General features: G+C 41.4%; 1 protein-coding gene across 1 annotated transcript in view; it reads left to right on the top strand.

The window, feature by feature from the left end:
- The first annotated feature begins 5204 nt into the window (after nt 1-5204).
- Wnk3 (WNK lysine deficient protein kinase 3) overlaps nt 5205-27835 on the top strand; it is a 125776-nt gene continuing 103145 nt past the window's right edge. The window contains exon 1 of the mRNA XM_036174445.1: nt 5205-5448. The gene's annotated coding sequence lies outside the window, so the exon portion shown is untranslated. The remainder of the gene's footprint in view (nt 5449-27835) is intronic.

Below are 27835 nucleotides of genomic sequence, written 5' to 3' on the forward strand. Positions count from 1 at the left end.
GGAGTTTTTGTTCAGAGTTACCATATTTAGGTATAAGGTCTGGGCAGATGTAATCAAGTTAGCATAGCCCTCACTCCTTGCCTGCTATGTTATTAAGCAATTCCGGGGACAGTCAGAACCCTGATGACCCAAATACTTGACGTGCCCCCTCTGGAAATTCCTGAAAGATATGCTGAAAGGAGCACACTCTTCTTCGTAACTGCACCTTCCTTTGGTTTTGTTGTTGTTGTTTTCAAATATAACTTCATGCCTAGTCAAGTGGAATTTAAAAAATTGTCTTAAGGCCTTTGAAGTCCAGAAATGCAGATTTCTGAGTCACTGTTGACTTCTTATCTAGTTATGTAAACAGAGGGCAGCAAGGCCTCTTAGTCAAGATCTCCCCTCGCCTCTCCCCTCTCACTTTCTTGTTTTAGTGATTTTATTTAGGGTTCAGGAGTTTGGAAGGAGCCATAGAACAATTTGCAGGAGAAGACAAGGGACTTTTCAGAATGAAGCAGCGAAGAACACCACCTCTTCTACAGAGTGAATGTTTTGGAAATCTGTTGGTATTCCACAGACAGAAACTACCCCAAAGGCAGCAAGAATCTATACTACTTATATGATGGGCTCAACCCTTGAGCTCAAGGATCACTTCTGAGGCTTAAAAACCAGAGACTGAACTTGCCAGGCGCTGTGGTGTTTTGAGAATCTGTAGCAGATAACTGTTCACTTAAGTAATCTAGGGTCTGGTATTTGCAGGACCAGTGGCAGAGGGCAAAGGCAGGTTCTCTCACCACGTTTTACAAAGACCTCCTAGAGTTTACAGCTTGTAAATAGGATTCACCACTTTGGAATGAGAAAGTGCCTAGAGTTTATCTTATGGAGAACAGAGACCTCCAAACAGAGCCGGACCACCCCCAGTACTAAAAAGCGATTATGGCTGGAATGTAGCTCAGTTAGTTGGTAGAGTGCCTGCATAGCATGCATGAAGCCTTGGGTTAGATCCCAGCACCTCATAACCCCAGTCTGGTAGTGCTCACTTGAATTTCCAGCCCTTAGAATGTAGATAAAAGGATTGCCTCTACAAAGTCATCCTTGGCTGCAATTTTGTGTTAGAGTCCTTGTCTCAGGAAACAAAAAGCAGTTAGGGCATGAGAGTGTAGCTCAGTGCTACAGTTATCTGTTCTACACATTCTTTCCCATCCAAATTCTTGGGAATAAGATACCAATGAACCCAGCTATCAACTCTGGTCCAGTCAGTGGTGGCTTGAGAATATGGCCTGTTTCCCACTGAGTGGGTCTTGGGAACCCTGTGTGGCAAGTGAATACAGGAGAGGGCAATTGAAAACAATAGATTGTCTCTCCAACCCAGCTTTATACATTGGATTTCACAATGTAATATTACTACAATGTCATATATAATCAATGTTTGATACAATTTATGATATCAAGTGTTTGCTATTAATAAGTGAGTCTTTTCCCCCAATGGGAAAATTAAAGCACTGAATATATCCAAGCATGTACCTTATTTCTCAATCAGGGGATCTAGTGGCTATTCTGCATTTCCAAATCTGTTGCTGCTGGAAGCATCTTTCATGTTGCTATTTTGTTTGTCCTTAAGAAACAAATCTCAGGAAGCAGAGACACTTAGCTTGTCCCCCACTGGGGATAGGAATTGAGTTTAGGGCCTCAGCCATGCTATCCTCTAACACTGAGATGAACTTCAATAGTTACATCTCTACCCTGAGATATATCAGATGGCAAGATCTCCAAACTGGGAGATAATTCACTAACTAAAAGAGACATAATTAAGTCCCTTCCCATCATCTCTGGCCACCTCCACACCTTCATGGGATATCTAGAGGCATCCAATTACTGGCCCCCAGATAGTGAACAGAGGTACTGGTTTTCATCATGTTATGTGTGCATGTACTTACTTACCATGGACCACTATACTACATTAAGTGACGGCTGTAAATTCTGAGAAAAATGCAGCAATGGAGGACAAGGAAAATCTCCAGCTGTTACTCTAGTATGAGGAGCTTAATAGAGTACTTACTCCAGTACTCTAGTATACTTGAGCCAAAATTTGTCTAAAATTGATGGTTCTATCCAGTTGATAGTCTAAACTAGAGACTAGATAGTTGTGCTTCTTGACTCTTCCCTTTGTGCTTATAACTTGGGTTCTGCTCTCCCATCTTACTACACAGTTGATGAGTGGTAGGAACCTAATGAGAAATGGTGAATAGTTATGAAAAGAGATCATTGCTGGAGTATTTGTTCATCCCCAGAACTAAAACAACAACAACAACCCCAGTGGTTTTCAAGCATGAGACATTTTCTCACCACCCTCCCACACCTAGAGGATATTCAGAAATACCTGCAGGCAGTTTTGATTGTCATAGCTTTGTGTGCACATGTGCAAGTGTGTGTGGATGCTGCTAGCATCTTCTTGAAAAGATCAGAGATGTGACTAAACATAACAAAAAGGTAGCAATGTAACTGAAGTGGAGAAAGCCTGGATTAAGGGTTTTAGACTGGAATCTCAATCTCAATCTCTCTCTCTCTCTCTCTCTCTCTCTCTCTCTCTCTCTCTCTTACTCAGACACCCTCATAACCCTCATAATTTCAAGTCTTTGGGACCCTATTCATGTTTCTATTTAGTCCCAATCTACTATACTACTACTAATATATAGATGTGGGTGTTTCTATCTGCAAATGAGAAAAGGTTAAGTAGAGAAAAATGTTCAAAGCAATGAGATGAAGATTGCCCTAGTGCTGGGATCAAAGGCTTGAGCTACCATCACCTGGCAACACTGTATCGTTTTGAACTCAAAGATCCTCCTGCCTCTGCCTCCCAAGTGCTGGGACTGCAGGCATGCTCCAGCACCTGCTGGCTGGAACACTGTATCTTTGAACAGAAGACCAGACAATATCACGAAACTAGAGAAACTGTACTGTTGCATGTGTCTGAGTCAGTCACTAAGCCCAAAGGAGCTACTCGCTGTGTTAGGGGGGGGGGGAGGGGTGGACACTTATAGTCCCTAGATTATCTGAGTGAGAATAAATCCCCAATTTTTGGGCCTGCTTAGAGAAAAGGTCATCCAGAAGCTCATGCCCTTAGAGTCATGATCTTAGCTAGCAAGTGACTGGATAAGAAATACATTTCATGCCCTTTATCAGGATACTGACATTTAATAGAAAATATGTGTGGCTCAATCTTATGTTGAGATATAAATAGTTCTTTCCCTGTATTTTCTCTACCTCTCCCATAGTCTGTTTTGTGATATCTCAAGGGAGGAGGTGGCAAGGCAGAAAAACAAATAATAAAGAATATGCTTTGGGATGCTGACATCTAAAACTGATTCCCTGTGGATCTTGTGTCACATCTTGTAGTCCTAGCAATGGGATCAAGAATTTAAGGTCATTCTTGGCTACATAGTGAGCTCAAGGTCAGCCTGAGCACACAAGACCTTGTTTCAAACATCCTCCCTGAAAAAAAAAATCCACCAAAAATAATTGCAGTGAAAATTTTTGTGGTTTCTCAGTAGTAGTGCTTCCAAAAATAACTGGGTTACTGGATGATTTTATGGGATAATATAAAGTCAAATTAGAAGTGGTTAATAATCATTCAAAGTTTATGACAGATGAATGGGAATGTCACAACTGCCATTTGACAGTGGAAACCAGTGGACAGAAAGGGAATGTTTTCTAATATATATGAGTGATTAGCTATGATTGCTTGCTCTCATTTCTGCCTATAATGGCATTTGTGCTTAACTCTGGACAGCATATATATCAATAGTAGGTCTACAAGGGGCTGGAGATAAGGCTCAACAGTTAAGAGCACTCACTGCTCTTGCATAGGACCTGGGTTTGGTTCCCGGTAGCCACACAGTAGCATACAACTATTTGTAACTCCTGTTTCAGGTAACCCAATACCCTTTTCTGACCTCTTTGGGCACCAGGCACACATGTGTGCACGCACATACATACATACAAGTAAAACACTCATACCCATAAAAATTCTTCAAAATTACTTGTAAAAAAGCATTGAATAAAAATATTAAAAAATTTTTAAAAAGTATTTCTACATTGAGAAGGATCTGTACTTGGATGGGAACAGATTCATCTGATTTTTCAAATTTCTAAAGCTGTATGTGTTTGTGTGTCACAATGCTTAATAATTACTGAACGAGTAGTCAAACACAAACTACTTGGAAGAGTTTGCATCAGAGCAGGTTGAAGGGCTAGCACTCTTAAGCATTGTTCTGTGTTGATTGTATCATCAAACACAGAGAAGGCAGAGAGGCAGGGCCACAAGCGAGCCTAATTTTTTTTTTTTTCCCCGAGACAGGGTTTCCCTGTGTAGCTTTGAGCCTTTCCTGGAACTCACTCTGTAGCCCAGGCTGGCCTCGAACTCACAGAGATCTGGCTGCCTCTGCCTCCCGAGTGCTGGGATTAAAGGCGCATGCCACCACGGCCCTGCTGCGAGCCTGATTTTTGAAGGTACTGTGTGTGGCGGTAGAAGAGCTAGTCGACACAGAGAAGTAAAAAGGTGGTCACCCTTTCTAGTTACTGTCTCATGGGAGTAAGGGCAGATTAAGACTTGAAGTAGCTTGGTAATCTTTGAAACTGCTGCTTGGTGTTTGTTTGGCTTCCCTTCAGCAAGTCATGTCTGTTTTCTCCTCCTTGAGCCTCAGTGTCCTCCTTCTTCAAGGCAGGATTGTTATGTATCATAGAAACAATTCCTCACTGTGCCTCATACAGCCAGCATATGGAACAGTGCTTAAAGCCACTGAGCTGAGGCTAACATGCAACGAAAGCTTGATGAAGACAGCACTCACTAATTCGAGGAATTGAGAGTTTTTCAGGGAGGTGGATAATGGGTGATAAGAGTCAGCATCTGGGAAAAAGTTATCTTTTTCCTTAGCTAGCAGTCTAAGCCCGGCAGAGTAGCAAGCGGGCGGGGCCAGGCTTCTGAAGGGGTTGCTATGATACCGAGGGGCCAGAGGAGGCTAACTGAACCCTTAAACCATTGCTCCCTCCCCCACCCGTCATCACCGGGGCCATTGGCCATTGTTCCCCACAAAATGGCGTCGGCAATCCCCCTCCCTGTCTGAGGCCTATGTATGGCTGAGGATGGGAGTGGGACAAGAGGTGGGAACAAAAACTACAATTCCCAGGGTACACCGCACCCGCCTGTGAGGCACGGGCCACGTGCCTAGGCCTAGCGGCTACACGCCGTCAAAAATCGGTTAGCTCCCTTTACCACCCCTGCTTTGGTTGTTGCCCCCCCTCCCCCGCGCGCACTAAGGTCCTGGGGGCGGGGGGGCGGCGGTGGTATATGCCGTGGCCGCTGCCCTCGCAACATAACCAGGGGACAGGTATTTGTAAATCTGTGCTTCGACTTCTAATCCCGAAGCCGGCAGGTATCGGTCTCGCGAGATAAACCGGGAACTGGAAAAAGTGAGTTAGGGGTGGCGGGTGAAAAAAGATACTGGTGGGTACAAAGTATCCATAGAGCTGGTTCATTTTAAGGTTAACAAAGAGCTGAAAGCGGCCTTGCCGGTGCTTGAAGTGGTGTGTGATTGGACCTCTTTTTAGTTCTTTTTTTTTTTTTTCCTTTTTTCTTTTTTAAATTTCTGAGGGGAAAGGGGAAAGCGGCGGTGGGGACGAGTGCTTCAGAACACACCAGAGGTGTCTTGCGTGGCTCGTCGCTGAGATTTTTCTCTTTGCTGTGGGGAGAAGCTTCTCCCCTCGACGCGAGCATCCACCTTGCTGCGCTGAGTGCGGGGGGGAAGGTGTGCGCAAGCGCCAGTTGGCCAGTCTCTGGGCACCTCGCTGTGATAGGGGCTGCTCCGAGTTGGGGCTGCTCAGTTGGCTTTCTCCGCCCCTCCCCCCTCTCCCCTCCCTTCCCTCCTTTCCCTTCCCTTCCCCGCCCCTCTCCAGTCCATCAGAATTCTCTGGCTTCAGTACGCCTGCGCCCGGTCAGCTGCGGGCCGAGCGCGAGCTTGGGCTCGCACCCTGCTCCCCCCAACCCCGCCCGCTCTTTCCCTAACCGCGGTTGCTGGCTCGGTGGGCTCGCGGGGAGACGCGCGCACGCGCACAGGACTCGGAGACGAGCTCGAGACACTGAGGAGGGGAGTAAGAAGCATCGGAGGAGGCGTTAGAGGAGGAGGTATATGTGTGTGTCTACGGTGTAGCCGGTCGGGGGGCTGGAGGAGGCTGGAGAGACAGCGAGGGAGAAGTGAAGAGAGTCGGTCTCCGTCCGTCAGAGTCTCTAGTGAGGTGAGGGGTCCCGGCCAGCCCAGGACCCCGAGAGAGGGAGGAGGCCGGGGGGCGTGTCCGGGATCGGGCTGAGAGATGAATGGGCCCAGGATGAATGGAAGGAGGCAGCGGCGGCCAACAGTCTGTTCAGAGTAAGCGCCCCGGTGTGTGTGTGTGTGTGTGTGTGTGTGTGTGTGTGTGTGTCTGTCGTGTGTGTGTGTGTGTGTGTGTGTGTGTGTGTGTGTGTGTGTGTGTGTGTGCGCGCGCTGAGGGGGAGCTGCCTGACCCAGGCAAGGTGCGTGCGGTCAACCCAAAGGTACTGGACGAGGCCGGACTCAGGTCTAACTGACCGAGTGCGGAGAGGAAAATTAAGAGGTGAGGAAAGTGGAGAAGGACAGATTTGAGGTTAAGGTGCGTTTTTTTTTTTTCCCTTTTTCTTTTTCTTTTTTGTTTCTGTTGGGGAGGGTGGCAACTTTGGCAGGTGATGGAAGACTAAGAGACGGGGAAGGTGAGGATACAGGAGATGGTTGACAAAGGGACTGAGAGATCATTTAAGTGAGATTGGTGCTACTAAAAGAATCGCTTTGGGTGTGGGATGTTCAACAAGGTTTGGGTGTGTTATATTGATGGAAATGGAGTGGGGGAAAGAGTAGGCTTAATTTAGAGGTTCATTTTATCTAGAAGGGTTAGTAGGACTGAAATATGGGTGAGGGATAGAGCAGGGTGGTTGTGTAAATTGTGTTAGGTGCAAGGGAATTGAGAGGTGTGGTTTGTGTTCTGTGACTGACTTGCTGGGAATGGGGAGGAGAGGGTATGATAGGGTAAGGATAAAAGTCATGAGGTGATTTCCCTGTATTGAAAGAGGTTTTGTTTAGTTAAGCGCTGTGAAACATTTATATTTTGGGATGTGGGTGGAAACCCCCAGAGTATATGTATGTCTCTATCTTGCCAGTCGATACACTGTTAAAACAAGACTAAGCCTTAAAGAGGTGCGAGTTTTGTGTCTCTTGCTCCTCTTCCTCCCTCCCCTCTCTCTCCCTTTCCCCTCCCCCCACTCTCCTTCCTCCCTCCCTCCCTCCCTCCCTCCCCCTAGCCCGCTCTCTCTCAGACCGGCTCTCATTCTGTAGCCAAGGTTGGCCTGAAATTCACTATGTAGCCAAGGTTGGTCTTGAATTCCCTCTACCCTCCTGCCTCAGCCTTCAGGTGTGATTCGTTAAGGGTTACTGCGGAGACAATCGCATGAATCAATCAGTAATCTTGAGTTGTGAAAAATCTGTGTAGTAGTGATTGCAGCCAATATTTGGAGGCGTTGTTAACCGTTTTTCGTGAATAGTGTTTTGTTTTGTTGCTTTTTGAGACAGGGTCTCGCTATGAAGGCATGGCTGACCTGGAACTTGCAAGGTAAACCAGGGTGACCTGGAACTCAGAGAAATCTGTTTGCTTCTGCCTCCTAAGTTTTGATATAAAGAGAACTTTCCAGGAGATCTTCTTAGTGTATGATACAGAACTGGAGGTGTTTTTAGACACTCTGTAACTCTGGATTTTTGAATTTAGAATTTATTTAAACTGGTCAGCCTGAGGGAAAGATACCTTGTGTTAAATTTTAGTCAGAATGCACAAAATTCGATTTTGAGTGTTTAATAGTGATACCTGATGTTTTTGGTTATTCTTGAATGTTTTATTTGAAAATTGGCACTTGCTTTCAGTGTTTTTGTTTCTTTGTCTGATGAGGATCCAACCCAGGGCCTTGAGTATGCTACGCAATCCCTCCACCTTTGAGCTGCATCTGCAGCTGGTGTAACTTTAAATTACAATGGAATACTTGGACATTTTGTTCTCTGAATATGTTACTTAGCTTTTGGTAAGATCTTGTAATGTTTTTATTCTATTCTGGGTCAAAATTAATGATTATGGATTTTTAACTTTTGATGATTATTTTTACAAGTTTTGCTGAGATATATTGGGTTCTTAGAAATGTAAATTTGAGAACGTTTCTTGCATTCTGTTTTGAAATTGGAAAGAGTATAATCCTTTCTTTGACTACTTATAGTTTTAATGCAAAGGTTAATATTGTGTTTAGTTTGAGATTGAGATGAAGACTTTGTATATGTATATAAATATATTGGTAGTATATATGCATATATACAGTATATATATATATATATATATATATATATATATATATATATATATCAAACACACATTAAATAGTCTAGAAGTATAAAGGTACAGTGGGAGCTTAGAAATGTGCAACTCTTCCAGGAAAGGTGGCCTCCTAGTTTTTTTTTTTTTTTTTTTTTTGAGCTGAGGATCGAACCCAGGGCCTTGCGCTTGCTAGGCAAGTGCTAAATCCCCAACCCAGGTCTCCTAGTTTTTAAGTGGAAGGGCATATAAGTATAGAAGTGTATTTGAGGAGTGGGATGAGATAAGGCTGCAATCATATGCTGAGATTGAGGCTGAAGAGAAGTCCTAGACTTATTTCCCTAAAGCCTGTTCTGCCCTCCTTTCTTCCCTTTGCCGCCTTCTCCACTGTGCCCCTCTTTAGATTGTCTACATACTTTACACATACTTTCACACTCTCTTTCTGTATTTTCCTCATATTTGAAAGAGAGTATAAAGATCAAAGATAAGTCTGGTACAGTACCTTTAATCCCAGCACTTGGGAGACGAAGGCAGGCAGATGTTTGTGAGTTCTAGTAGAGCCTGGTCTATATCTAGGAGTTATTTAGTGAGACCACACTTCAAAACCAACAAAGCAAACAAACTAACAACAACAACAAAACAAAATGCTTGATTTAGTAAGTAGTGGACCCTGCACTTCTGACTTCGAAACAGTGTTAATGCTCCCATCACAACTCTACATTCATTGCCATAATTATTTCTTAGTGTTTCAGGCATTAGATGTTTGTAGTGTTGCCTTAAGTTTTTCTCTGTAAAGCTGAAGAGTTTCTGTTTTCACTAAATTGTCCATTGCTTGGTAATTAATAAGGCCAAAGACTGCAAAGAAACATAATAGAAATACAGAAAATAAGAAAATGTTATATAGTAGTAACAAATTTCTAGTTAGGTAACTGAATTAAAACTTGTGAAGTTGGGGTACATACTTTTAATCTCAGTACTCAGGAGGCAGAGGTAGATGGACCTTCGTGAGTTCAAGGCCAGCCTGGTCCACATAGTGAGTTCCAGGACAGCCAGGGCGACACAGAGAGACCCTGTCTCAAAAAAGCCAACCAGACAAAAGGTAATTAGTAGAGAGTTTAAATTTTTGTGTACATGTTTTTGTATGAGGATGAATTGTGTGCAAGAAAAAAAACCCTTTCTGTCTCTTATTTTAGTATTAAATATCCAGCTCTACTTGTAGATATACTTAGGTCTCCTGGCTAAAAGCCAAGATTCTTTCACAGGAGTGTGTCTTGCCCATTTTTATTTGAGATATCCTAAAATTTGTGATATTGTTAGGCAATGACTAATTTTGATGACTGTAAAGGACATAGATAAAAGTATTTATTTAGAAATTAGTATTGATGCCACTTTTTATTTAATTTTTATTTTTGGGCTTCGTGTATAAGTACTGTATTTATAGTTGTTCTATAAATATCATGAGATGTTTGGTTTGGAGAATGCTGAAGTTGTTGAGAATGACTTATTGTAGAAATGAGCCTTTCATACCCTTTCAGGAATATGTATTTCTTCTGAAACTTTTCTTTTTCCCTTCCTTCCATATAAACCTTTCCCTTCTCATTGCCCTTCTCCTGTATCTTTTAAAAGAAACTGTGTTTGGAATTGCACCCAGGGTCTCCTGCCTGCTACTTAAACACTCTAGCAGGGAACCACATACCCACCCACTTAGGCTCCTTTAAAAAGTCTTAGGAGAAATGAAATAGATCTTTGCCATCTTTTAGCATGGGTACATTTAAATTGTGATAAAACTCAGTAAGAAATTTACCTTTTAATAATTTCATTTTATTTTTTGTGGTACTTGGAATTGAACAGTCAGCCCTGTACATGTCCAGAAAGCACTCTGCTACTGGCCAACATCCTCAGCTCTCTTTACTTTTTGAGAGAGGGTCTCAGTAAGTTGCCCAGGCTGTCCTCGAACTCACTTTGTAGCCTAGGCAGACCTTGAAATTGTGATCTTCCTACCTTAGTCTCCCAGGTTGCTGGGATTATAGGTCTCAGTCACTAAGCCTGGCTTTAAATCATTTTTAAAGTATATGTCTTTGACATTAAGTAACTTTACTGTACTTGGGGCTAGTATCTAATTCCAAAATGTTTTCATCACCTTGAAAGGAAACTCTGTATTCTCCTCCCTCTAACACTTAGTAACCCTTATTTGCCTGTCTCAATGGGTTTTCTCAGTCTCTAATCATAATACTAACCCTAAACCTCTTTTTTTTTTTTTTTTTCGAGACAGGGTTTTTCTGTGTAGCTTTTTGCGCCTTTCCTGGGACTCACTTGGTAGCCCAGGCTGGTCTCGAACTCACAGAGATCCGCCTGCCTCTGCCTCCCGAGTGCTGGGATTAAAGGTGTGCACCACCACCACCCAGCAAAGATTTCTTTTATAAATTTATTTATTTGTTTGTTTGTTTGTTTTGTTTTGTATACAGAAGAGGGCGCCAGATCTCATTACAGGTGGTTGTGAGCCACCATGTGGTTGCTGGGAATTGAACTCAGGACCTCTGGAAGAGCAGTCAGTGCTCTTAACCTCTGAGCCATCTCTCCAGCCCTCCCTAAACCTCTTATGTCGGACTTTTTTCTTTTAAGTCTTTGCATGAGCCTCCTACCCCACCCCCATGTGTTTTTGTGTGAATGTGGGTGTGTATGTCATATATAGGGAAGTCAGAACACAACCTAAGGTTTCAGTCTTTGCTTTTGATCTTGTTTGAGGCAGGGTATTTCATCTGCACATTCTCCTGTCTCCACTTCCCTAGTTGCTGTAGGAATATTAAAATTACAGACACATGTTACAGCATCTGGCTTTACCTGGGTTCTGGGGATCCAAGCTCGGGTCCTCACAAGCCATATCCCCAGCTCTGATGCCCAACTTCTTTCTCTTAGCATGTTTTTGAGATTCACCCAGTATACATGTTTCATTGCCTTCTATGGTTGGGAAATATTCTACTGTAGATTATATCAGATTTTTATTAATCCATTCATGAGTTCATGAATATTTCTACCCACCTTTAAACTTTTATGAGTAGTGCTGCTGTAGATATTCACATGTAAGATTCTGCTTGAGCCGGCTGTGGTGGCGCACGCCTTTAATCCCAGCACTTGGGAGGCAGAGGCAGGCAGATCTCTGTGAGTTCGAGGCCAGCCTGGTCTACAGAGTGAGTTCCAGGAAAGTGCAAAGCTACACAGAGAAACCCTGTCTCAGAAAACCAAAAAAAAAAAAAAAAATCTGCTTGAATGCCCATTTTAACTTATTTTTGGTATGTAAATAGAAAAGAAATTATTGGATCACATACAAACTGTTTTCTACAGAGGTGTCACCATTATACATTATCATACCCAATTATATATATGGATTCCAATTTCTGTATCTCCTCCCAAAACTTGTTGTTCTTTTTTTAATGGCCTCATGGTGAGTGTGAAATGGTATCATTGTGGTTTTGATTTGCATTTCCCTAATGACTAATGATGTGGGGCATCTCTTCTTGTGCTTTGTCTATTTATATTTCTTCTTTGAAGAAGTGTTTTGAGCTATTTAAGACCTTTGTTCTTTTTTTTTTTTTTTTTGGAGCTGAGGACTGAACCCAGGTCCTTGTGCTTGCCAGGCAAGTGCTCTACCACTGAGCTAAATCTCCAACCCCCTTTGTTCATTTTTAAGTTTGTTTTTTTTATGAATTATAGGAGTTTTTTTATGATTTGTAGAAATTTATTTTAATTTTATGGTGGTAAAACATTATTAGTCTTATGGGGTGTGGTGGTGGTACATGCCTTTAATCCCAGCAAAGCCATTGAGACAGGCAATGAGGAGGCAGAGGCAGGATCCCTGTGAGTTCATGACCAGCCTGGTCCACATAGAGAGTTCCAAGTCAGCCAAAGATACAGTGTGACCCTGTCTCAAAAAGGAAAAAAAAGAAAGAAATCAATGTAATCTATTCCAGAGCTTTCATTCAGCCACCTGCAACAAAGGTAACATTTCTAGATCTTAAAAGACCTTCATTTGAAAATTTGACTTTTTTTATATTGAATTATGAGAGGTTTTTTGTTTTTGTTTTGTTTTTTTGAGACAGGGTTTCTCTGTGAAATCACACTAGCTGTCCTGGAACTCACTTTCTAGACCAGGCTGGCCTCATACTCACAGAGATTCCCCTGCCTCTGCCTCTCGAGTGCTGAAATTAAAGGTGTGCCTCACCACCACCCGGCTGAGTTATAAGAGTTCTTAAAAACTGTATTCTAGATACTAGACTCTGCTAGGTGATATTCTTTGCAAATAATTTCTCCCATTCTGTCTGAGTTGTCTTTTTTTATGGTGTAATAAGGTCTCTTATGTGCTGGACAGCTAGTCTACCACTGAGTTACATTACAGCCCTGTCTTTGTACTTTGATTGAAGGATTTTGGTATTTATTTATTCATTCATCCATCTATTCATTTATTTATTTTGAGAGTCTTGCTGTGTAGCCCAGGCAGGGCTTTGAACTTTTGATTCCCCCTGGCTCAGCCTCCTAAATGCTAGAATCATAGGTATGCACCACTCTGCCTGCTATCTTGATAGTGTGTTTTGAGGCACTGAAGTCTTTCTTGAAGCATCATGAAGTCCAGTTATCAATTTTGTTGTTGTTGCCTATGCCATTTGCTGCTCATTCTTAAACCCACCTCAGGCTGGCCTTAAAGTTGTGTAACCAAGGATGACCTTGAACAATTCTTTTAAAAGATTTATAAGTGTTATGTGTATGAATGTTTTTCTTGCATGTATACTACATTCATGCCTGGTTCCTATGGAGTCCAGAAGGGGGCTTTAATAGCCTAGAATTGTGAGCTGTCATGTGGGTGCTGAAAACCAAACCTGGCTCCTCTGCAAGAGCAATATGCACTTTTAGCCACCAGCTCTGACCTTTTTTAAAATGATATTTTATTAAATCTTTGAGAATTTCATATAATATATTTTGATCATATTTACCGATCTCCCCTCCTCCAATCCTCCCATATCCACTCTCACCTCTCTCCCCATCCAATGAGTTTTCGTTTTTTCCCCATGGAGTTTTTCTGTGTTGCTCTACTTCTGTTGGATGTGTGGCCTGCATTCTTAACTACTGAGCCATTTCTCCAGCCCCAACCCCTCCCTGTCAGTCATCTTTTTAGTAAAAGAACCCAGTATCCCAGGCCAGCCCCAAGTCTGGTGTTCAAAGAATCCTCTTGTATCAGCCATCAGAGTAGCTGGAGCTGTAGATACCCACATTTTTTTCTGTGACAGGATCTCACTATATGTAGCCCAGGCAGGCCAGTGCTGAGATTACAAGCATAGGCCACCATGCCCAGCACATGACACTTAGTTTTTTGGAGCCTTTTGTAAGAAAGTAATAACAGTTTTACATATCTCCAGATTCTTGTGATGATTGAATGGAAAGATGTGTAGAAGGATTTAGAAACACATGGTGTGTTTCTAAGAGACTGGATTTTATTATATAACCCTGGCTGGCCTAGAACTCACTCTGTAGACCAGGCTGGCCTCAAACTCACAGAGATATCTATCTGCCTCTGCCTCATGCCTTTAATCCCTCCGCTCAGGAGACAGAGACAGGTTGGTCCCTTTGAGTTTGAGGCTAGCTTGGTTTACACAAAGAGTTCCAGGCCAGCCAGAACTACATAATAGAGAGATCCTGTCCCAAACAAACAAAAAAGTAAGCCTTTCTTCAGGTTATTAAGAAGTCTTTTCTCTTGTTGTGCCAGAATTTCTTTTAGTAGTTAATATTGTTTGCTTTTATATTTAGCTCTATAATCCGCAATAAACTTACTTTTTGCGACCTATTTTAGGTAAGTCCCCTGCCCCAATAGATAGCCATTTATCCTGACATAATTTATTATACTATCTGATTCACCACAAATTTGAAATTCTTAAACAGTGGACTTTATTCCCAAATGTGCCTGTTTCTTCTTACTTTTTAAAAATATATGTTCAGTTTCTTTTGGTCATTTGTCTATTTCTGTGCTGAAACCATATTGTTTAGGTAATTATAGCTATATTATATGTTAATATTTGATAAAGAAAAATTTTCATTGTCCCATTTCAAGATTTTAAGGGTGATGGAATTTTGGTGCTGCCTTACTGTAGCCCAAGCTAGCCAGGAGCCCATGGTAATTTTCTTTCCTTAGCCTCCTGGATGCTGACATTCCAGAAATAAGCCAAAATTTCCTATTATTTTTTAGTTGATCTGCTGGCTCTTCTAAGTGATCATGTAGCCAAGTCTGTAACTTTTACCTTTATCTTCTCCTTTAGCTTTTTTTTTTCCTGTTTTGAGAGAAGGTCTCATGTAGCTCTGGCTGGCCTTGATCCTGAGCCTCCTGCCTCACCCCCCAGTGCTAGTATTAAAAAGTATGTATCACCATACCCAGAATTTCAGTTCAGTATGAAGTATAGGATGGTCACAAGCTAGTAATTCTCTTGCCTTAGTTTCTGTCATGCTAGGATTACAGGAGTTCATCATTATGCCCCACCTCCTTTAATATTTGCTCATCTTGCTTTACTTCCTTCATTGGTAGCAGTGATAATAAGAATTTTTGAATTCTTCTTCCTTTTTAGAGATAAAGTCTCATATATCCTAGGCTGGCTTTGAACTTACTGTTATAGCCAGGGCTGAGGTTGAACTCCTGATTCTCTTTCCTCTACCTTCTGAGTATTGAGATTACAGTTGTGGGTCCCATGCTTGGTTTATGAGATGCTAAGGATCAAACCTAGGACTTTATTCATGCTAGGCAAGCACTCTATCAGCTGAGCTACATCCCTAGTCCTGGCTTATTCTTGACTTGTTAATCATTATTTATATGGAAGATGGCTTAACCTTACTTGTAAGTTAAATGTTAACTGAAAGCATACTGAGGGCTGAAGCTGTAGCTTGGCGATTGAGTACTTGCTAATGTGCAAGGCTCTCGGTTTGATCCTCTGTGCTGCATAAAAAGAAAACGTACTGAGATTTTAAAATCCCATTAGAATGTTAAAAATCAAAATGTTTGATAGAACTTTTTTTGTCACGTGTGTAAGGTAAAAGATACATATTGTATGTGGAAGTTTAAATTGGTGTAATGGTCATGGGAAACAGTTTTTCAGCATTGTATAAAGATTACATCCATTCACTTTGATATGTTAGTATATTTCAATGAAAGTTAAAAATTATATATACATATACATATGCCTGCTACAAATGTGTACATATATACATGTATACATGTTTCTATACATGTGTAATGAAATATTTATAGTAGCAAAACATTTAATGCTACAGAGTAAGAAGAATAAGAGCCTTCTCTGTGCTGAAAAGAAAAAAAATCCTAAGTCATGACTATAAAAAAAAAGAGTAATTCTAGCATTCAGAATTCAAAGACAGCCTGGTGAACATAGGCATATTTGTCTCAAAATTCCAAAACAAGAAAAGAAGAAAAAAAGCTTAGTGAGTTGGGCATGGTATTATTCACCTGTAGTCCCAGCTCTTGGGAGACTGGGACAAAAGGATGGCTTGAACCCAGAATTTTGAGCCAGCTTGAGTAATGTTTTGCCTCAAAATACAAACAAAATACCTCAAATTTAGTGTAGGCTGGGCCAGATGGTGCAGTCCTATAATCCCAGCTATTCAGGAGGCTGAGATAGAATTGCAAATTCAAGGTAGACAGTGGACTACAGACTGAATTCAAGGCTATTCTGAGCAACTTAATGAGAACCTGTCTCAAAATGAAAAGAAAGAACTCAGGGTAGAACACTTGTCTAGCATGTAGAAGGCCCAGGTTCTAGTACTGCAAACAACAAAAAACTTACTGTATACTATACTTTTTTGGGGGTGCAAAGATAAACATTTTCTAAAGAAATGTTGAAGGTGCTTAGAGTATAGTAGCTCACCCTAGCATGTGTCCTGAGGCCCTAGATTCCGTCCCTAGCATTGCAAAACAAATAAATGAAGAAATATCAGACTAGATGGAAAGCAAAGGATAACCAGACTACAGCCCACAGCTCCAGAGAAGCTAGCTAACAAGGAAGGACCCTAAGAAAGATGCATAGATCGCCCTGGGAATGGAAAATAGATGAGATCTCCTAGGTAAACTAGGGGGGGGGGGTGGGGGATGAGAACATGAGGGAACGGATGGTTGGGCTGGGGGAGGGATGGAGAGGGAGAACAATTGAAAGAGATATCTTGATAGAGGGAGCCATTATGGGGTTAGGGAGAAACCTGGTGCTAGGGAAATCCAGGAATCCACAAGGATGACCCCAGCTAAGACTCCTAGCAATAGTGGAGAGGGTGCCTGAACTGGCCTTCCCCTATAGTCAGATTGGTGAATACCCTAACTGTCATCATAGAGACTTCATCCAGTAACTGATGGAAGCAGATGCAGAGATCCACAGGCAAGCACCAGGCTGAGCTCCTGAAGTGCAGTCAAAGAGAAAGAGGAGGGATTGTATGAGCAAGGAGGGCCAAGATCATGATAGGGAAACCCACAGAGACAGCTGACCAGAGCTAGTGGGAACTCATGAACTCTGGACTGGCAGCTGGGGAACCTGCAGGGGACCCTACTAGGCCCTCTGAATGTGGGTGACAGTTATATGGAAGCTCCACCTCAATCTCCAGGCCCCCCTGGCACCCATTCACCCAGAGTCTGGAATGTTCTGGTGGAAGTTCCACCTAAATCCCCCTCCCGCATAAATCTCTCTCTCCTCAAACCCTGCCTCATCTCAGAAAGCCACATCCAGTAACTGATGGAAGCAGATGCAGAGATCCACAGCCAAGCACCAGGCTGAGCTCTGGGAGTCCAGTTGAAGAGAGGGAGGAGGGATTATATGAGCAAGGGGGGCGGTCAAGATCATGATGGGGGAATCTACAGAGACAGCTGAACCAAACCAGTGGGAACTCACAAACTCTAGACCAACAGCTGTGGGGCCTGCATGGGAGCAAACCAGGACCTCTGCACTGTGAGATAGTTGTATAGCTTGGTCTGTTAGAGGGGCCCCTGGCAGTAGGATCAGAATCTATCCCTGGTTCATGAACTGGTTTTTTTGGAGCCCATTCCCTATGGTGGGATGCCTTGCTCAGCCTTGCCATGGGGGTGGGTGGGGGGGGGGGCTTGGGCCTGCCTCAACTGAATGTAGCAGGCTTTGTTGACTGCCCATGGGAGGCCTTACCCTTTTGGAGGAGTGGATGGGGGATGGGTTGGGGGGATGGGAGGGAGCAAGGAAGGGGAGGAGGGATGGGAGGGGAGCTGTGGTTGGTATGTAAAATGAAAAAAATTTAAATAACTTTAAAAAAAGGAAATATGGTATCAGGCATTTTAGCACATGGCCTGCAAAGCCAGCTTTTAGGAGGCTTAGGTAGGAGGATTGCTCTGAGTTTAAGATCAGACAAGATTATATAGCAAGTACTGAGCCAGCCCGGGCTACATAACAATACACTTTCAGAAAATGAAAAGAAACAGACAAAACCCCTAAAACACAGGTAGTTCACACAAGATAAAAGCAAAAGAATAGAAATGAAAATGAAAAAATAGATAAAAAGTGTGGCAAATAATTATAATATGTTATAACTTTGGATAAAATGTTAAATCCTTGAGAACAAGGACTGAGTTTTGTTCTTTTATTCTTAGATGTTGACTTAGTGATTGTACATTGGTCCTTGGTGTTTATTATTATGAAAATGTAGTTATGAGACATAATACTGTTAATGGACAATTTTTACTGTTTAAATATACTTTTTTTGTGTGTGTGTGGAGCTGAGGATCGAACCCAGAGCCTCAAACTTGTTAGGCAACCACTCTACCACTGAGCTAAATCCCCAACCCCAAAATATACCTTTTTTTAGTTGCTATAAAAGTTAAAGAAATTCTTTGATTCATTGGTTGACAAAGTACTACTTTTTACCTTGTTTTGAGGTGAGAGTCTTATTACATTTTTTCCAGGTTGGATTTTCCATGTGTTGAGGGAATAGAGATGGGATACAAATTAGTGAGTCTCCCCTTGTACTTTGAGTCTCTGTAGAAGTGTTTTTTGTAGTTGCCTTTATATATATTACTAGGCTTAGGTTACTATATTACCATTTTATGAAAGAAAAATTATTACATATAGGCTATATTATATAGCTGTAAACTTAATAGTTGATTCCAGGCCTGAGGAAACTCCAGATTTGAAGCCCAATTTTTTTTGTTGACTTTTTCTTATACTATATTTCTATGTTGCTGAATATAGAACACATAACTTGTTCACTGCAGCATATCTCTTCAGCAATGCCAACATGGTTTATTACTGGAAAGTCTTTAAAAAATACATTATGTTTTTGCCTTCCTGAATTGAGTCCCTTTGAATATCCATTTAATGTTTTTGTCAGTATTATTGAATAGTGCATTATTTTGTAACATTTATTTATCTATTTATATATGGAGGTAGGTGTGCATTTATCATGAAGTCAGAGGACAGCTTACATGACTCAGTTGTTTCTTTCCCTAGGCCTTGGGGATTGAACTCAGGTTGTCAGACTTGGCAGCAGGCACCCTTACTCACAGCTGTTTCAATGGTCTTGAATAGTACTTTAATACAGTACTGCCCTAGGGGATATTAAGAAGTGGAAAATAAAAGCTTTTATCTATTGATTGTTATATTGTGCCAGGCATTGTGCTAAGTACTTTATATTTTCATATTAGTCCTGTGAGATTCACAAATGAAATAAAAAATGAATGAGGTTAAATTATTTGCTGCAAGGCAAAACCAAGATTTGATTGCAGGTTTCTCTGACTTCAAACTCCGCCTGTGTTTTTTATGGTCAAGAAAGTATTGGAAGCTAGGCCTAGTTGTACAGACCTATAACCCCAGCTCCCTGGGAAGTTCAGGGCCTGCCTGTACTATACAGTGGGTTGAAGGCAAGCCTGGACAACTGACTGAGATCCTGTTTTGAAAATAAAAAGAAAGCACAGGCATTTAGATTCTTTGTAAAAATGCTTACCTAGCATGCCTAGGACCCTAAGTTCCTTCCCCAGGAATGGGTGAGGAGGAAGAGGGAGGGCAACAGTAGCAGCTATTGGATCCATGAGAAAAACAAGGGAAAAGGAGGAAAAGGAGCTACTATTGAATCCATGATGAAGAGATCAGAAAAAGAATGCTTAGTGAAGTCCTTTGCCTGGTTTAAAAAATATTGTTATTGTTATTATTATTTGTGCCATTGGGGACCAAACCTAGAGTCTTCTGTATGTTAAACAAATGTACCACTACAGAGCTATACCTCTGTCCTAGAACTCATTTTTCTTATTCATCTTTTGTCCTTAAGTTATTAGTTATTACATCTTATTCTTGAGTCTTTTCCCTCTAAAACAGTGGTTCTCAACCTTCCTAATGCTGTGACCCTTTAATCCAGTTCCTCATGCTGTGGTGACCCCCCAACCATAAAATTATTTTTGTTGCTACTTCCTAACTGTAGTTTTGCTACTGTTAAGAATCTTAATGTGGGCTGGAGAGATGGCTCAGCAGTTCAGAGCACTGGCTACTAGAGGTCCTGAGTTCAATTCCCAGAAACTACATTGTGGTTCACAACCATCTGTAATGAGATCTAGTGCCCTCTTCTGGCCTGCAGACATACATGTAGGTGGTACACTGTGTACATAATAAATAAATAAGTAAATGAATAAATAAATCTTTAAAAAAAGAATCTTAATGTAGGGCTAGAGAGATGGCTCAGAGGTTAAGAGCACTGGCTGCTCTTTCAGAGGATCCAGGTTCAATTCCCAGCACACACATGGCACCGCACAACTGTCTTTGACTCCAGTTCCAGGGGATTTGATAACCTCATACAGGCAGGCAAGACACTAGTGCATGAAAAATAAAATATTAAAAAATAAATTAATTTTAAAAATCTTAATGTAAAAATCTGCTATGCAGGGTATCTGATATGCAATCCTCATGAAAGGGTCTGTTGACCCCCAAAGGGGTCATGACCCATAGTTTGAGAACCACTCCTAAAACAAGATTTTATTTCTAAATAAAGGAATACTTTATTATAGACAGACATAGAAGGGAAACCCCAGAAAGATGGTAGTGAGAGGTCAGTATAGTTTTTTAAAAACATATTTGATATTATAATGGCTTTGAGTTTAGTCAAAATATGTTAAGATTTGTTGGTTTGCTTTGAGACATGTAGCCTGGGTTGGCCTTGAATGCCTGATCTCTCTGCTTCTACCTCTCAAGTGTTGGGATTACAGGTGTGTGTCACCACACTAAGCTCTAAATGAGTTAAGATGCCTGCCTGCCTGCCTTCCCTCCCTCCCTCTCTCTCCCCTTCTTTGAGAAGGGAGTCTCACTATGAGGCCCTGGCTGTCCTGGAGCTTGTTCTGTAGACCAGGCTGGCCTGGAACTCATAGAGATTCACCTGCCACTGCCTCCCGAGTGCTGGGATCAAAGGTGTGAACCACCATGTCTGGCTGGCTGTGTTAAAACATTTAAGGAGAGTATAATATTTGATTGAGATATATTTGTTTGAGACAAGGTTTTATTGTATACCTCAGACTACCTTCAAACTCGAGTCTCCTGCCTCTGTCTCCCAAGTGCTGGCATCACTGGTGTGCACTAGTACACTCAGTTTAAGATAAAATTACAAAAAAAGATTCGCCATTGGAAAGTCAAGCTTGGAGGAACCAGAGTCCTACCTACTCAGAGGCTTGAGTACAGATAGCAAGATAGTGAGATTCCATCTCAAAGGGGGAAAAGTTCCCATTGTAAATATCATAGTTAATTCTTTTGGTAAATTTACAAGGTTTTATAGCTAGCCTTCATTAGAATCCAGTTTTACTATGGTTGGGTTTTTTTTGTGGTACTGGGGGTTGAAACAAAAACCTTGTATTAGACAAATACCCTATCACTGAACCATTTCCCCATCTCTCTATATTTTATTTTGTTAAGTTTCCAAGCTGCACTTGAACTCACTCTGTAGCCAGGTAGACCTTGAATTTGTGATCTTCATTCCTGAGCCTACCAAGTAACTGCAATACAGGCCAGTATCCTGGGCCAGATCTACTTTTGGTTTTTGAGACTATGTTTTTTATGTGTTCCAGGTTGGCCTTGGATTTGAGATCTACCTGCCTTAGTCTCTCAGTATTAGGATTACAACCATTTCTACAATACTGGGCTTGTTTTTATTCAAACATTAAAATTGCTTTTTGTTTTGTTTTTTGAGACAGGTTTTCTTGTAGCTTTGGAGCCTGGCCTGGAACTTAACTCTGTAGCCTAGGCTGGCCTCGAACTCACAGAGATCTGCCTGACTCTGCCTCCTAAGTGCTGGGACTAAAGGTGTGCGCCACCACCAGCAAAAATTGCTTTTCAAGCCAGGCAGTGGTGGCGCACACCTTTAATCCCAGCACTCGGGAGGCAGAGCCAGGCGGATCTCTGTGAGTTCAAGGCCAGCCTGGTCTCCAAAGCGAGTTCCAGGAAAGGTGCAAAGCCACACAGAGAAACCCTGTCCCGAAAAAAACCAAAAAAAAAAATTTTTTTTGCTTTTCACTGAGCGTGGTGGCGCACACCTTTAATCCCAGCACTAGGCAGGTGAATCTCTGTGGCTTTCAGGCCAGCCTGGTCTACAAAGTGAGTTCCAGGACAACCAGGGCTGTTACACAGATGAAACTCTGTCTTGAAAAGTCAACCAAACAAAAGCTGCTTTTCATGATACTGAACATTGAACCCAGGCTCTGGAGTGTGCTGAACCTATATTCTACCTCTGAGCTAGCTATTCCTTTAGCTCTGCAATCTAGTTTTAAATAGTTACTAGGTGATGCTTAATTTTGATTGTCAACTTGATTGGATTGTAAAGCACCTCCAAGAGCAAAGAAACACATTGAGGGCATTTCCAGAGAGGATTAACTAAGGGGGCAGTATTATCACGTAGGCTGAGGCCTACATGGAATAAAAGGGAGAGAAGGAGAAGTCTTGCAGCACAGCCATTCTCTCTACTTTTTTCGTTCTGAAACTCACTTTGTAGACCAGCTTGGTGTCAGAGTCACAGAGATCCTCTTGCCTCAGCCTACTAAGTGCTAGAATTAAAGACATGTGCTACCACACCTAGCTCTTAGAACTTCTTAGCTACTATGATGTGAACTGTCATGCTCTACCATGGCCTTCTGCCATGGCAGACTGAAACTTCTGACTATGAGCCAGAATAAATCTTTTTTCCCTTAAATTATAAGGTATTTTATCACTGCAAGGCAAAGTCTGACTAAAATATACCATTACCCTAAAAATCATACATGGTCATTTGTCTTATTGTTCTTATCCCAGTTAATCACTAATTCTTTTCTGTTCCTATAGATTTTCATTTCTGGACAATTCACATAAACAAAATCAAGAAGTATGTGGGCTTTTCCTATGGCTGATTTCACTTAGTGTAATATTGTCAAGTCTTACTTTTGTAAGCATGCATGACATTCTTTTGTATTGCTGAGTAATATTCCACTGGATATTTAGAATGTTTTTAGAACTCCATCAATCAGCTATGTGAAAAGTGCCTATCTAATAGTGCTGCTATGAATCCTTGTGTACAACTTTTTGTTATTATTGTATGTGTGTGTGTGTGTGTGTGTATGTGTATGAGTGATGTGGGGGGAATGCATGCCACAGCACATGTGAGGTCAGAGGACAACTTTGTGGAGTCTGGAGTCAGTTTTATCTTTATGTGGTTTCCAGGGATTGAACTCAGGTTTCTAAGCTTGTGTACAAGTGCCTTTTACCCTGTAACCTACACTGATCTCAATTTGCTATGTGGCGGAGGCGGATCTTGAACTCTGATCTTCTTGCTTTCCAAATTAAATTTTTCAATTTTTAAAATTATTTCATGTGTATGGGTGTTTTACTAGTATGTATGTCTATGCAGTACTTGTGTGTCTGGTGCCTGTTGAGGCCAGAAGCGAGCATTGGATCTTCTGGAACTAGAGTTACAGTTTCAAGTCACTATATATAAATGCTGGTAATAGAACCTAGGTCCTCTGGAAAAGCAGCCAGAACTCTTACTCACTATCTCTGTAGCCCAGTCTTTTTTTTTATTTAATATAAACACTTATTTATTTATTTTGTGTGTTTGTGTCTGTGTACTTGTGCCACAGCACTCATGTAGAGGTCAGAAGATAACCTGCAGGAATTGGTTCCCTACTTCCACTGTATAAATTCCACGGCTTTAACTCAGGTTTGTCAAACTGAGCCATTTTGTTGGTCTACCATGCATGGTTTTATATGTACTGGGGATCAAATCCAGGGCTTCCCCAGTTTTGTGGACAAGTTTTGGTGTCATGTGGTAACTCTGTTTAACTTTTTGGAGAACCACCATACAGTGTTTAGCTGCACCATTTTACATTTCTACCAGCAATGAATAAGAGCTCTATTTTTTCCATATCCTTATTAATGCCAATTACAGTATCTTTTTATTGTAGCCATCTTCTTGGGTATGAAGTCATATTTCATTGTAGTTTGATTTGCATTTCCCAGATGAGTAATGATATTGAATATTGTTTCTTGTGTTTATTGGGCAGTAGTCCCTGCCCTATCTGTGCAGGACCTAAGTCCTTCAGTACATGGCTAATACTGTATTGTATCCTATAAAAAATATTGTTTTCCTATGTACACATACATAGGATAAAGTTTGAATGGTAAGGTAGGCCAGTAAAAGATAGAACAAAATACTTTAATTTTACCTTATTATTATATTTAAAACTGACTGCAGCTGGCAACATGGATCAATGGAGAAAGGTGCTTGTTATAAAAGCCTAGTGGCCTGAGGTTGATGCCCAGAATCTATGTAAAATTAAAAGTAAAGAACTAACTCCACAAAATTTACTAAACCTTTATTGTGTAAGAAAAAAGTACTCAAATTATTGAAAACCCAAGTTGTAATTTGAATTCTATGACAGTTTTATAAGGATGAAATACTGCCAAGACTTTTTTGTTTGTTCATTTGTTTGTTTTGAGAAAGGGTCTGTGTAGCCCAGAGTCTCCATAACTTCACAGTCCTTTTTTCTCAGCTTCCTAGGTTCTGAGATTACAGGTATACACCTTCGTGTCTGACTTACTACTATTACTATAAAACTATGCTTGTGGTGATTCAAATGCAATATCTCCATAAGTCTCAGACATTTGAATATTTGGAGCAGTTGCTGACTATTTGGAGAGGTTGAAGAGGCCTTGCTGGAGGAAGTATGCCACTGGGGGTGGGCTTTAAGGGTTCAGAAGATTCGCACCATTTCGAGTTTGTTCTCTATGCTTCCTGTTTGAGATGTGAGCCCTCAGCTGCTGCTCCAGCCGACATGCCTGCTACTTGCTGCCATGCTGCCTCGTCATGATGGACTCTTATGCCTCTGGAACAGTAAGCCCAAAATAAATGCTTTCTTTTTAAGTTGCCTTGGTCATGATTTTTTATCAGAGCAATAGAAAGGAAACTAAGACGGAAGCTGGTGCCAGGGAGTTGGCTATTGCTGTGTCAGACCTGAACATGTACTTTCTTGTTTGTTTTTGAGGAATGTGGAAGACTTTGGAACTTTGAACTAGAAAATTGGTTGAATACTATAAGCAGAGCTTAATGCTCAATCCTGGTAGGATCTTGGAAACCAGTAGTGCTGGGAGCTGATCGGACTTCAGAGGCCCAGCTCAAAAAGTTTCAAAGGGAAACAATAGCAATTGGGATAGAGACCATTCTTGTATCTCTTACAGAGAGCTGGGTTCAGTTCCCAGCACCCACATGACAGTTTATAGCTGTCTATAACTCCAGTTGTAGGGGATCCAGAACCCTAGTCTGGCCTCTGCAGTTGCCAGGCACACTCATATGCATAAAATTAAAAAAAAAACTAAATCCTTAAAAAAGTAGTAGACTAAAAAAAAAAAAAAGTAGTAGCCTAATTTCTTCGGAGAAGATTTCAAGATAACATAAATGTTGACTCTGTTGTGTGATTATTAGTAATCACTCTTATAGTGAAAAAGAGCAAGTGGGGCAGAAATAGATATAAAATGTACAGTTTAAAGAGAAAATGAACACCACAGCCAAAGCTTGTGCTGAAAAAGCTAAGGTGCCAGGCAGTGGTGGCGCACGCCTTTAATCCCAGCACTCAGGAGGCAGAGCCAGGCGGATCTCTGTGAGTTCGAGGCCAGCCTGGTCTACAGAGCAAGATCCAGGACAGGCACCAAAACTACACAGAGAAACCCTGTCTCAAAAAACAAAACAAAACAAACAAAAAAAAAGAAAGAAAGAAAAGAAAAAGCTAAGGTGATTAAGCCAAGGCCTGATCTGCATTGTGACAAAGGCAATGGTGCCCTTAGAGCAAGACCCTACCCAGCTAAGCTTTCAACTTGTAAGAAGAAAAGACTTAAGGAATTTTCTGCTCCTGAAAAGGAACAACAAATCAAAGCTGCTACAAATGTGAATCAAGGGCTCTAGAGTTCACCCTAAATGACTGTGTGGCTCTGGCCTTAGGTTCATGAAGTATACAGGAGTGAAGGGGTTGTGGAATCTTCCTGATCTTTCTGCCTGTGTCCTAAGAATGTGCCTGAGGCTAAATAAAAAAAAGTAGTGGATGGGGTGGAGAGATGGCTCAGCAGTTAAGAGTACTTGCTGCTCTTGCAGAGAGCAGGGTTCAGAAAGCCACTGAGGCCAGGTGTGTGGCAGAGGAGTCCATTGTGTGAAGCTGTGAGTATGAAACCTGGATTGCATTGGAGAGCCAAGGATTTTGGAGATGTCAGAATCTTGAGATATTTGCTAATGTAGGGAGTAGGAGTAGCCCAAGAGAGAGAAGTGTGTTGCGGTCAGTAAAGCTGGAAGGGTAGAGCCATCTAAGCCATTTGACATCGTAGAACTACAGGGTTTGGAGTTTGTGCTGCTGGGTTTTGGCCTTGCTTTGGTCCAATATTATCTCTTTCCTCCCTTTTGGAATGGTAATGTATATTCTGTGCCATTGTATGTTGGAAGTATGTAATTTGCTTTTTGATTTTACAGGGGTTACAATTAAGAGATTGCCTTGAGTCTAAGAAGAGACTTTGGACTTTTAAACTGTGTTGAGACTGTGAAAGACTATGTGGATTTTTGAAATGTCTAAATGCATTTTTTTTTTGCTACAATACTGTGGAGGCCAGGGAGTGAAATGTGGTCGTTTGAATGAGTTGTCCTCCATAAATCTCAGCATTTGAATACTTGATCCCTAATTGGTGGCTGTTTGGGGAGGATTAAGAGCTGTGGGTTAATTGGAGGAAGTATGCCACTGGGGTGGGCTTTGAGGGTTCAAAAGACTCCATCATTTCAAGTTTTTCTCTACTTCCTGTTTGAGACATGATCTCTGTTTGCTGTTTGTTACACTGCCTCACCATAATAGATTCTTAGCTCTCTGGAGTCATAAGCCCAAATAAACCCCTTTCTGTGTAAGTTGCCTTGATTGTGGCACTTGGATCACAGCAGTAGAAAAGTAAGACAATGCTAGAATACATTTATATAAATGTAGTGCTTTTGCTTCTTCCTGTAATTTTTTCTTTGAACTTTTACTACATTATTTACTTGTTTATTTATTTACATATATGTGCACTGGCACACACTATGGAGGGCTGAAGACTACTTTTGGGAATCAGTTCTCTACTGCCACCGTGTGGGTCCTGGGATCCATGTGCATTCGCTAACACAGATTGTAAGGCTTGGTGGCAAGTGCCTTTACCACTGACCCATCTCACCCATGCCCCCTTTTATTTGTGGGTTTTTTTTGAGGTATCATCATGTAGCCCATAATAGACTTGTAATCCTCTTGCCTTAGCCTCCCAGTTACTGGACTTTAGGCGTGTGCCACCATGCCTGGCTTTATTCCCAGTGTTTTCTGTTACTTTTGGACTATAGTTTACTGAATATGACTGAAACTGTGGAAAGTAAAACTACAGATAAGAAAGACTTTGCTTTATGTTCTTTAGAAAAATATTTATTCAAACCTTCAACCATTTTGCGGGGATAGAGTGCTGATGATTGAACCGAGAGCTTTGAACATGCTAAACCGCACATTTTAAAATTGGTTTGCCTTTTCCTTATTAAATTGCAAGAGTTCTTTGTGTATTTTTTGTTTACTTGTTTTATGTTAAAACAGAGTATCACTTTGTTGCTCTGGCTGGCCTAGAACTCATTATGTAGACCACTTTAGTCTCAAACTCGCAGAGATCTGCTTGCATATCATTTGGGTTGTCCTATCCAGTTTCTTAATCATATTCTTTGAAGGGCAAAGGTTTAACATTTTTATGAGATAATTTCTTCCCCTCCCTCTCATACTGACTTGTAGACTGCTCAATTGCTTAAAAATTGGGTGTATGGGTGTTTTATCTGCATGTATGTCTACTGTATGCATGCCTGCTGCCCTAGGAGGCCAAAGAGGGAATTGGATTCCCAGGAACTGGGGTTTCAGCTCCAG

Source organism: Onychomys torridus, chromosome X, assembly GCF_903995425.1.
Source record: "Onychomys torridus chromosome X, mOncTor1.1, whole genome shotgun sequence".
NCBI lineage: Eukaryota > Metazoa > Chordata > Mammalia > Rodentia > Cricetidae > Onychomys > Onychomys torridus.